This window comes from Pseudophryne corroboree, chromosome 7, assembly GCF_028390025.1.
Source record: "Pseudophryne corroboree isolate aPseCor3 chromosome 7, aPseCor3.hap2, whole genome shotgun sequence".
NCBI classification, from domain to species: domain Eukaryota; kingdom Metazoa; phylum Chordata; class Amphibia; order Anura; family Myobatrachidae; genus Pseudophryne; species Pseudophryne corroboree.
This window is the reverse complement of record NC_086450.1, coordinates 79446967-79459463: the sequence shown is the minus strand read 5'-3', so window position 1 is coordinate 79459463 and position 12497 is coordinate 79446967. Positions and strand designations below refer to the sequence as shown.

Sequence of the window (12497 nt, the reverse complement as noted above, 5' to 3'; positions counted from 1 at the left end):
ATGCAAAACATCTTTTATTGCGATAATCATATATCGAATACATTTAGCCACCCTTGGCTGTAATTTTGCATCATCGTAGTCGACACTGGAGTCTGAATCCGTGTCGGTATCTGTGTCAACTATTTGGGATAGTGGGCGCTTCTGAGACCCCGAAGGTCCAGGCAACATTGGGACAGGCATGGGTTGACTCCCTGACTGTACCCCAGCTTCAGCTTTGTCTAATCTTTTGTGCAATAAATTAACATTAGCACTTAAAACATTCCACATATCCATCCATCCAGTCAGGTGTCGGCACTGCCAACGGAGACCTAACATTCATACACTCCCCCTCCTCCTTAGGTGAGCCTTCAATCTCAGACATGTCGACACACGCGTACCGACACACCACACACACAGGGAAGCTCTTTTCTGAAGACAGGTTCCCCTCCAGGCCCTTTGGAGAGACAGAGAGAGAGTATGCCAGCTCACACCCCAGCGCTATATGACCCAGGAAAAAACACAGTATGTTTACCCAGTAGCGCTTTTGTTATGTATATGCGCCAATTATGTGCCCCCCCTCTACTTTAAAACCCTTCTTTCACCGTGTGTCAAGCAGGGGAGAGTCCGGGGAGCTTCCTCTCAGCGGGGCTGTGGAGAAAAATGGCGCTGGTGAGTGCTGAGGAAGAAGCCCCGCCCCCTCGGAGGCGGGCTTCTGTCCCGCTCAAATTTTCCAATAACATAGCGGGGGTCTTTATATACATGTACAGTGCCCAGCTGTACATGTATATATGTGTATTTGCCATAGTAGAGGTTTATATTGCTGCCCAGGGCGCCCCCCCCCCCCCCCCTGCGCCCTGCACCCTTACAGTGACCGAGGTGTGTGAGGTGAATGAGAGCAATGGCGCACAGCTGCAGTGCTGTGCGTTACCTCAATGAAGATCAAGGTGTCTTCTACCTCCTCAGATGTCTGTTCCTCAATACTCACCCGGCTTCTATCTTCCGGCTCTGCGAGGAGGACGGCGGCGCGGCTCTGGGACGGACGGCGAGGGTGAGACCTGCGTACCGATCCCTCTGGAGCTAATGGTGTCCAGTAGCCTAAGAAACAGAGCCCTGAAACTCAGAGAAGTGGGTCTGTTTCTCTCTCCTCAGTCCTTCGATGCAGGGAGTCTGTTGCCAGCAGGCTCCCTGAAAATGAAAAACCTAACTAAAATGCTTTCTTTACAGGAAACTCAGGAGAGCTCCTGAAATGCACCCAGTCTCCACTGGGCACAGTATCAAACTAAGGTCTGGAGGAGGGGCATAGAGGGAGGAGCCAGTGCACACCCAAAGTCAAAGTCTTTCTTAAAGTGCCCATGTCTCCTGCGGAGCCCGTCTATCCCCATGGTCCTTACGGAGTCCCAGCATCCTCTAGGACGTTAGAGAAAAACCATGAACCATTAGCAGGGTGCTTGGTAACCAAGACGCACAAATGGCCAAATATTTAATTGATGGTGATGGGAGTAATGTATTACAGAGTGCCCCTGCTAACCCCTGTCCACTGTCAGAAGTGCCTACATTGAGCACAAGAACTAGACCTTAGCTTAGAGTGATGGAAGAAGGTCACCTGCCCAATGAAACCCATTATCTGTTGCATGTGGACACCCAGGTACGTGTGTCATCTACCTACAGTAAAGTTGGCACCAGGATGAAGTAAGGGAAGAAAACAATGTCAGTGGAGGGAGTGTAATTCTTGGGGCAATGTTCTGCTGAGACATCCCAGGTCTGGTTACTCATGTGGGGGTTAAATTGAGCAGAACCACCTACCTAAACATTGTTATGTACCAAGTACATGTTTCAGATCTCAGTCCAATCGAGCATCTGTCGTATGTGTTGGAACAACAAATCTGATCCACCTTCCAGCTTACAGAGTTGCAGGATCTGCTAGTAATGCCCTTGTACCAGATATCACAGGACACCTTCATAGGTCTTGTAAAAATCATAGGACACCTTTACAGGTCTTGTAGAAATCATCCCTTGGCAGGTCAAAGCTGTTTTGAAAGCACAAGGACGGGTAGCAGCATATTAGGCAGGTGGCCATAATGTTTTGACTCATCAGTGTTTATTCATTCAAATAGGTGGCACCTTACTCAATGTTTTGGCGTATTCACTTGCAAACACCAAATGCATGTCCATGAGCCCCTTTCTGCAAACCCACAGAGCTCTTCTCTTGTAGTTACAGTAGTCATCATTACAATCAGCTACATCTCTTCAGCAATATATTATGCAATCTTTACTAAGCTTTTTGGGGTGTTGTTTCTCTTAATACTCAAGCAACACCTGTGTACAAGGACACACTGCAAATGCAATAGGTAAACTGCTCTAGCCATACACACACACTAGAGGCATCTATTTTGTGGACTCAATTAACTGATTCAATTTGCTAGAAACTGGTGACATCACTGAGGCCTGATGCACACTGAGTGATGTCATTAGTTAGTTAGTGCATTGATAGGCTGCATTCACGTGAATACTGGTTCATTCAACACAACAGCTGCTTCCACTGTGTGTGGGTTACAGATGTACTGTAAAATGAATTATGTGCGGTTGCAAAAAGCTGTACAGCCCCAAATGTATCCTTGCATCAAGCACTGTTGATATGAGATGGCTTTTAACTCACTCTTCTGCACATATTACATATCAATAATTAACCAATAATTCTCTGACAACTAAATATTCAATCACCGTTGTGCCTATATACGCACATACATGATGTTCACTTAAAATTCCTAATCTACTATTCATCATTCTGAGGAAAAAGATAAGGTTGAGATACACTGTAATAATTTCTTCCCTGATAAAATAATCATTTCCCAGCTCAGATATAAGCACTCATTTGTGTAATATTTAATGGGGGAGGGAAAGGGTTTAACACTAACGAACAAAATTAATAATTTTCACAGGCACGATCAATCACAATTTACTTTATGAATGAAACCGGTCAAGTGCACTTATTGCTCTGTTCATACCCACCTATCTGCTCTAGTCACTGAACATCTAACATGATTGACCAAACCAGACACGGTACACACACTGCATTACTCTGCTGACCACAAAGTGACTTTGAAATGATGAAATGATACAGGAACTACATCCCACTCTCTTCATTTCAATCACTTAGTCTGTGCTTGATCCACCAAAGGCGAATATTTCCCTGCCCCACATTAAGATCCTGTTTTGATTATTTGTTTATGTACTCTGTAATTGGGCGCTGCGGAACCCTTGTGGCGCCATATAAATAAAGGATGATAATAATAATAATAATCATTTAGGCAGAAGCTTATACATCTGTATTGTGTTGTGATGTGAATGCACAGTTCTAACACAATCCTGTTTACCACAATCATTCCCACTAATGTAGTTAGCAGTGAGAACATAGGGCTAATTCTGAGTTGATCGCAGCAGCAATTTTGTTAGCAGTTGGGCAAAACCATGTGCACTGCAGGAGGGGCAGATATAACACGTGCAGAGAGAGTTCGGTTTGGGTGTGGTGTATTCAAACTGAAATCTAAATTGCAGTGTAAAAATAAAGCAGCCAGTATTTACCCTGCACAGAAACAATATAACCCCCCCAAATCTAACTCTCCCTGCAAATGTTATATCTGCCCCCCTGGAGTGCACATGGTTTTGCCCAATTGCTAACAAATTTGCTGCTGCGATCAACTCAGAATTACCCCCATAGTCTCTAGCCAGAATCAGTCCACGTGCATAAGATGCAATAGTACGAAAATATACTAACCATCAACATTCTTAGTAATACTATAAAATGAAAGCAAATTATATATATATATGTTTAGTACTGCATCATGTATGCCGTTTTCTTAGGCATAATTTACAAACAAACTGGGACAAAAGGAACTGAGAACTGAAGACACATAGGACAGAAACTTGTGCCACAAAGAGCTTACAATCCAATTGATACGAAATATATAGAGATATAAAAGGACGTAGCATATTGTTTCATGTACAGTACATACAATAACAATGTATGTAAACAGCACCAGCAAATGACAAAGACACACAGTAGCAATGTACACTGTAAGTAGATATATTTACACACACACACACACACACACACACGGATAAACAATTAATATGTATATAACATGTTTATTTGCATAACTGTGACAATCAAACATTCAACCGAAAGTAAAATAAAAATTAAACCGAATTGATGCAAATCTATTTTTAGTCCCTCCAATGTGGCCGCCACAATCTGATATTCTCTTTTTACAATGTACCCTTGATTTCATCTCATTGCCCTTGACTCAGATACTTGCTCCTGGTTCTGCTGTTGATGGTTAAAAGGAATACCATGCTGCTTTCACACTCACACCACCCACCCCCCTGGCACAGAAACTCCTAATCATCAACCTAAAGAGAGCAAAACTTCAAATAACACAGCATTAAGACACATATATTGCTCAAGAGTTTGTAAGGTTCAAAACGAACCTCCCTGAAGCACACAGCAAATGTCTCACTTTGAATCTAGATCACACACCGCTCCGGAAATCTAATTTCAGACTTAGTTGCTAAATGTGTAACATCAGTCTCAATATTTGAAAGGTTGCACAGCAGCAGCAGGTTCCATCAAAGTGTGGTTAACACACTACATTCCAATAGAGAGGACTGCATGCTCTTTCCATGTGAAAATACTTAGATACAGAGCTATTAAAATTACATGATTCCACATACAACTTGGTCAGAGTATCCGTCACACTTATACCTAATTACCTGAGACACTCCTAGAACTCCCTCATCCAATAAATATGAGCCTTGACATGAAAAGAGATCCCTCTCACAGCGTGCTTTACACAGACAAGACTTTACCAACCATATCAGGGGATTAGTTTACTGAAAATGATTTCACTTAAAAATGTATTGCTATTTCAAATCACTTTCAAAATTAACATTGTTTAAATGATCAAGAAACAAATAATACAATAATAATATATAATACTGTTTATGATCTATTTGAAAAAGTAAAAAAACAAAACAAAACATGGATTCGGATTATAATGACCTTCACTGACAAAAGACACAGACCGGTACCCTCCAAGAACAGAAGTGTAGAACATATATAGGGGGGTGTGGTTCATCAAATCGACAGTGTCTAGGTCGACAATGTTTAGGTCGACCACTATAGGTCGACAGTCACTAGGTCGACATGGATGGAAGGTCGACAGGGTTTCTAGGTCGACATGTGCTAGGTCGACAGGTCTAAAGGTCGACATGAGGATTTTTTTTTTTGTCGTTTTCTTCGTAGAGTGACTGGGATCCCAAATTAGTGCACCGCGTCCCCTCGCTTCGGGCATGGTGCCTTCGCTCCGCTACCGCTTCGCTCGGCACACTTTACCGTTCCAATTGTAGTCCACGTGGATCGTTAAGTATGAAAAAATCCCCCCCCCAAAAAAAATTTGAAAAACTCATGTCGACCTTTAGACCTGTCGACCTAGCACATGTCGACCTAGAAACCCTGTCGACCTTCCATCCATGTCGACCTAGTGACTGTCGACCTATAGTGGTCGACCTAAACATTGTCGACCTAGACACTGTCGATCTTCAGACCGGATCCCATATAGGGCACCACCATCAATTATTACTGTGTATCCCAGAGCAGCAGAAAATCTAGTGGACATTCCTTGCCTTGCCTGGCAGGTATTTGTCAGTTATTTGTGAAAAAGAAGCACAGATCACTAGTCCAGGTCACGTCACTAGGTGCTGTATGTAACACGGATTCCAATGGCAGCACTTCTTGATTTGATGACAAGTTGCTGTAAACAGGCCGCACCTTAGACAACTGTCTTCATGCATTAACTTTATTTTATTGCAGTAGTATTGTATTGATGGTGTTTTGTAAATGATATCACATAGTGAAGAAAATATTAATTGAATACATATTAATTTAATATCTATTTAATTAATTAAACACATGTTTAAAAATAAGTAACTTTGTAATACCTTTCAAACATAAAACAAGGTGATAATATAGGATAGTATGGCACTAATTCTAATTCCACTGATAAAAGTTGTGCCACAATGTAAACAAATAAACAAACAGCGGAGAACCTTGCATTCTCTGGGATGCAAAACGACAAGGCAGTAATCCTCTCCGCCATAAGTAACAATTCAGGGAATTACAGTACCGCTTTAACCTATTTCCAAGTGGAAGCTGGGTTATGGCCAATGCATTAAGCACAGGGCATTCATAGGGACAGTGACTTATTATAACTGACAGATCTCATGTAGGACTTTTCTCCCAAGTAACAGCCACACAGCAGCAGGCAAGTGATTTACAATTAAAGCCCCTGGATTGATTTTAACCCATCTGCCAGGGATCCCTGAGTGATGCTATACAAGAGGGACATAGTATTGTCGAGCAGCAATGGTTAAATAGGCTGGCACAAGTGTCAGTGGGTGACACAGAGACCTAGTACCTGTACAATTCAGAGATGCACCCCTCAGCTCTGCACAACTTGTTCCCTAAAGTGTGAGATGGGGGATGGAAGAGTGTGGAGGGGTCTCCTTACCTTTGCTGGCCGGGGATGGATTGGAGAGACTCGGCGATAGCTGCGCTTCCAGCAGCAGCTCACGGTTTATTGCTGCTGTTCCCCCTGAGCAAGCTCCTTCTATGCCCAGGCTCTCACCGTCTCTCCCAGCCGTGCATTAGATCTCCAGCGCCGGATCCGTGGCGCACATGCGCAGTGACGCAAGGTGATGGGGATGAAAGAGGGAGTTTAAGCTCACAGCATCAGATCCCAGATGGAAGCTGCTATTGCTGTAACTTCGGTGCATCAAGTAAAAGTTTATAGACAGCAGACTGAGAGCTGCATGGGGTTTCCACGATTAGCACTCTGTCTTATATTATGTTGCTCCAGTGTGGGTTTTACCCTCATTAGCATGGAGTGTGTGGCAGCTAGTTTTGTTGTTTGTTAATATTGGCTCCACTGAACAATTCAGACTCCAGTTACATCACAGAGTCACCTATTAATAACCTGAATCACCTGCTAATCACCATTAGAGTTCTAACCAGTGTGCTAAATGCTGATTATACATATACAGCGCGTATATAATAATGTATAGCAGTTCAATGAAATGTCTTCATTATCCAGCTAAGTAACATAAGCATTAATCAGCTATTCATTTCATGTTACTAGCTACTGTATATAATCGTCTATAATACATATTGGGGCAGATGTATTAAGCCTGGAGAAGTGATAAAGCAGTGATAAGGGTACTTCCTCATCTTTGCGGCCCTCTGCTAGTTTCCCTTCGTGGAGAGGACCTTTCCATGCACCATTGTACCCTAACCACGCTTCGGGCTCTGTCTCGCTCCGGTCCGCTTTGCTCGCCATAGGTTACTATTCCAAATAGTTTGTGACATGGACCCAGGGGCTTATGGGAAAGGTCCCCTCCACGAAGAGAAAGTAGCAGGGGGCCGCAAAGATGAGGAAGTACTGTGATAAGTACAAGGTGATAACGCAGCAGCCAATCAGCTCCAATACGTAAATTTACAGTTAGGAGCTGATTGGCTGGTGCATTAACACCTTGCACTTATCACTGCTTTATCACTTCTCCAGGCTTAATACATCTGCCCAATAATCTGCTATGGTCTGTCTCATCTCCATCATGTGCATTGGGGGCCCCCCCGCCACCCCCCCCCCCCCCCCCGCCCACTAACGGCTTCCACCGCTAGGGACGGTGTAAAAGGACAGCTTGGGTGTAGGGATGGACATCAGAAGCCCATTATCAAATGTTGGCTGGTTTCCCACCATCTAAACTTTTGATGCAATGGTAGCTAACTAGCTCTGAATTTCTCCATAACTACAAATGGATATTTATAGATGGACTAGCTCTGAATTTCACCAACACTATACTTTAGGAATGTTGCGATGGCCCTTGCAGGAACCTTAAGCGGCTTGTGAGTTATAGTCTAGCCATTCACATGTATTGTTCCAGAAATGGAGAGAGTGCCCATAAACTGCGTCTCAGTATCATATTTCTATTTAAGACAGAAACTGAGCGTTTGGCCCACTAATCATTAGCGTTGTCCTAACATTTTGCATGTGACCCGGGGATTAATATAGGTCATACTGTACATTGGCTACAACCAGGGAACGCTGCACTCAGTGAAAACACAATTGTCAGCCAATAGGTTCATTTTATTGACAGGAACGTATTGCTTAGGGCTGATGTGCACTCTGTAAGATACGTATTCATAATTTGTATGTGCACTAAATGGATCTAATTTATTCTGGGAAATATCTATTAAGTAGAGTGACAGTTTACTAAATATATATCACATAAAACTTGTATAAGAAGATACATGAGAAACAAAATATAATACTGTATCTTGAAGTCATGGGAGGGGTTTTTTTTTTTAGACTGATGATTCAGTGTGGATGGCTCACACGTATGTATGTATATATATATATATATATATATATATATATATATAAATATATGAATAAAACAACAGAAACCGCGCTTATTGTTACAGATACGGTCATCAAATAAAAGCATATGTATGGCTCTGAAAGCTGGAAGACACACACAGTTTTTGTGCATAAAAACACTAGACCCTTTTTAAAATATCTGGGCCGCTTCTCTCCTCTCCTTATCCAATCCATAATCCTCCGGGTATATTATCTGTTAAGAAAGCAAATAGAGGATGCGCTCCATAGTTACCGGACTCCGGCCTCGGATACCGTTGCAGGTGGGATCACAGCCGCCGAGCATCGGGTGTCCAGGATACCAAGGATCAGAGACTCAGTTGCGTCAGCAGACTCCGCCGGTAACGGGGTTGAGGATTCCAGCTCCGCTGAGAGGAGTGTTCCAGTAATTGCCTTGGTTATATGTGTGGAATCACATATAATCACACTGGTTACTTATTGGTACGGGCAAGTGGGGTCATTCCGAGATGATCGTAGCTGTGCTAAATTTAGCCTCGCATGTCAGTGCCGCCCCCCCCTCGCAGAAGTGAAAAGGCATCGCACAGTGGCGATGCCTTTGCACTTCAAGAGTAGCTCCCGGCCAGCGCAGCTTTAGCGTGCTGGCCGGGAGCTAATCATCGCTCCCCGGCCCGCAGCGGCTGCGTGTGACGTCACGCAGCCGCTGCGGCCCGCCCCCCATTCGGTCCAGACACGCCTGCGTTGGCCAGCCCGCGCCCACGAAACGGCGTCCAAGCGCTCCGCACCCCCGTCCAGCGACTGACTCTACCTGTCAATCAGGCAGAGGCGATCGCAGCTGCCCGACAGCCTTCGGCCGTCTGGCATGCGCCGGCGCACTGCGGCACCGGCGCATGCGTAGTTCTGACCCGATCGCACCACTGCGATAAACTGCAGCGTGCAATTGGGTCAGAATGACCCCCAATATCACTTGCTTTTAGTTGCATTTGTACATAAAAACTTTATATAAAAAAAAAAACGGTTTTACACTATGGAGCGCATCCTCTATTTGCTTTCTTAACAGATATATATATATATATATATACATATGCGATCTGCGCAGCCTAATGCCGCTTTACATTAGGTCACATTAGGTACCTGCTTCCTGTCAGACAAGAACAGGGGGTTATGTGACCCCTCCCCCTTCCAGCACCTGATGTACAATTATCTCCAGGTATGATTGAGCAGCTTCCAAATTGTTTGTCTGCTTGTGTGCAAGAGGCATTGAATGGGAGCAGCATTTGGAAGGCATGCTGTTCCTTGTAGTGCCAATGGGAGATCCTGGGGGTGGCTCCCGGGTAAGTTAGCTCTCTGTCTGGAAGTGTTTTAGTAATAGCCTTTATCATGAGGCCTGCTGTGACAAATTACATGGCCCTATGTGGGCACTGTTATTATGTAGGTTAGGACTGCTGTATCAGAGAAGCCGTGAAGTGGCCAGCAGCTAAACATGTGTTTGCAAACATTTGTGACTAATTCTCTGAATTTTATTACCAGATAGGTTCAGGGATGGTTACAGGTAATTTTCAGTGTGCGGAAGGGAATTTAGGGGTGGGGATTTGCACCCCACCTCTCCACCTCTTTGTCTGTTGTTTGTCTGTGACCCCTCCCCCTTCCAGCACCTGATATACAATTATCTCAGGTATGATTGAGCAGCTTCCAAATTGTTTGTCTGCTTAAGAACAGGGGGTGTAAGATTTGCCCTTCTCCTGATTTGTATATTTTGGTAGTTATAAAGACTTTTTTTTTAGGAAGAGATTTGTAAAAATCCTCTAAAGAGGACAAGTGAAGGTGTTACTCATAGCAGCCAATCAGATAATATCAATACATTATCTAGTACATTCTACAAACTGATAGCTAGAATCTGATTGGTTGTTATAGGCAACACATCCACTTTAGAAGGTTTGATAAATTTCCCGTTTAGCAGTGGTGGAACTACTACCAGTGAAGCCAGTGCATTACCCCTGGGGAGTGAAAGGGCGCTGGATTCCCCCGCCACTGATTGCATCATTATAATCAGCGGCTGCTAACCTTGGACAGTCTGGATTGTCAGCAGTTCCACACAGGCTGTGCTGTTGCACATGCTCTGCCTGCTGAGGATTTAGGGGTCTATGTACTAAGCCTCGGAGAGAGATGAAGTGGACGGGGATAAAGTCCCAGCCAATCAGCTCTTAACTGCCATGTTATAGGCTGTGTTTGAAAAATGACAGGAGCTGGTTGGTTGGTACTTTATCTCCCTCTACTTTATCTCTCTCCAAGGCTTAGTACATAGGGATCTTAATGAGGTGATTTTGCAAGTGCCAAGGCAGGAAGAGAGGGCCTCTTCGAGTCCTCTCAGTCTGAACAATATATCCATAGCCGTCTGTACTGCAGACCACCTTGTGCCTCACACCGTCACCATCTACCTCTCCCCGTTCACAATCTGCATCTCCCCGTCACCCTCTGCCTCTCCCCGTAACAGTCTACCTCTCCGCGTAACCCTCTGCCTCTCACCATCACCCTCTGCCTCTTCATTACCGGCTGCCCATCACCATCTGCCTCTCTCCATAACAGTCTACCTCTCCCCGTTACCCTCTGCCTCTCACCGTCACCCTCTGGCTCTCCCCATTACCTGAAGCCTATCACTATCTGCCTCTCCCCATAACAGTCTACTTCTCTCCGATACCCTATGCCTCTCCCCATTACCCTCTGCCCATCACTATCTGCCTCTCCCCATTACCCGATGCCTATCACCATCTGCCTCTACCCATTACCCGATGCCCATCACTATCAGCCTCTCCCCATAACCCTCTACCTCTCTGCATCAGCACCTTAGTGTCTAAGTATCAGTCATAGGGGATTATTCAGAGTTGATAAGATTGCAAAATCTGGGGGGCGTGGCCTGGCTGGATCACGGAGAAGACGTACTGATACAGGGCACCTGGGAATATAGCCTATAAACTTATATTTCCGTGTCCACACTTGGACCTGCACACCCCCAAGCACTACATTTATGCCAGAGAGTGCCCTGCTGTGCGACCCCGGGCGGCGACGAACCACCGCTAGCTGCTACGGCGGTGAGGCCTCCGCCGCCAACTGAAGCCGGGGCCTTGAGTTTGAAGACGGCCCGGCGGGAAGCTCCGGACCGGTGCGCGGCCGTGACGGGACCCGGACGGCACCCTGCGGACACCACTAGAGCCCCCCTGATAGCCTGGAGACCTCCCCTGGACCCTCAGGTACTTTTATATAAAGGGGAAACCCCTCTAAAGCCCGCAGGCTCCTCACACAAAGCTGCACACCACAGCCTGTCACAGCAGCGGCGGCCATCTTGGCTGCTAAAGCACAGTACACAAGCTGCACAGAGACAGGAGCTCAACTATCTTCCCTCCTGCACTGGACTAAGCTCAGTAGAGCTATAATCTGACTTTGCACTGCCTGAGCCACCCCTAACACCGTTAAAAGACACCCCTGTGCAGCCCGTTCCTATCAACTGCTGCCTGGTGCTCGCTGCGGAACCGGCGGACAATTTAGGTGCCCGTGCGGGTTGTGGCCTGCATCGAAATAGCAACGGTGACCATTAGTAGTGCTGCCCCCGCGTCATTGATCCCTACCGGCCTAGACAGCCACAAAAGAGAGATCTGGACTAATCCATAGCCCTAACCGATCTACTCTCCTGGTCATCATAAATATCCGCCGCGGTGCGGGCGCGCTGCCCTGACTGGTCGCATCCTAACAGACGTAAATTCCACACCTCCCCGACGAACCCGTCGGTGAGCTCCTAAGCCCTCACAGCATCCCCACCGTTCCCGGCCTGAACTACACAAGCCCCACGAATTGGAAGCACGGTTACAAAGCTTGAAAATAACCTGAGCCCTGGCCTCACTAGTGATGAACTGATGCTGCCCCCGTGTGGCCCCCATTCCCAGTAATTTTTTTTTAATTCTTTTTGTGGATCCGTACATACTTTGTGTTTTTAAGTCAACTCGTGCCAGCTGTTAATATGTCTAACAAGAACAAGAAAGCGTCGGCTGCGAGTACTCCCTCTATATTCACGCCCAA

The 12497-nt window shown here is 45.5% G+C and overlaps 1 protein-coding gene across 2 annotated transcripts in view; it reads right to left on the bottom strand.

The window, feature by feature from the left end:
* The window catches only part of ZNF385B (zinc finger protein 385B), an 893240-nt gene extending 886348 nt beyond the window's left edge, over positions 1 to 6892 (bottom strand). Inside the window, exon 1 of one of the 2 annotated variants that reach the window (XM_063933338.1) lies at positions 6546 to 6892. The gene's annotated coding sequence lies outside the window, so the exon portion shown is untranslated. The remainder of the gene's footprint in view (positions 1 to 6545) is intronic. The other variant, XM_063933339.1, reaches the window with a different exon arrangement.
* Positions 6893 to 12497: the final 5605 nt, after the last annotated feature.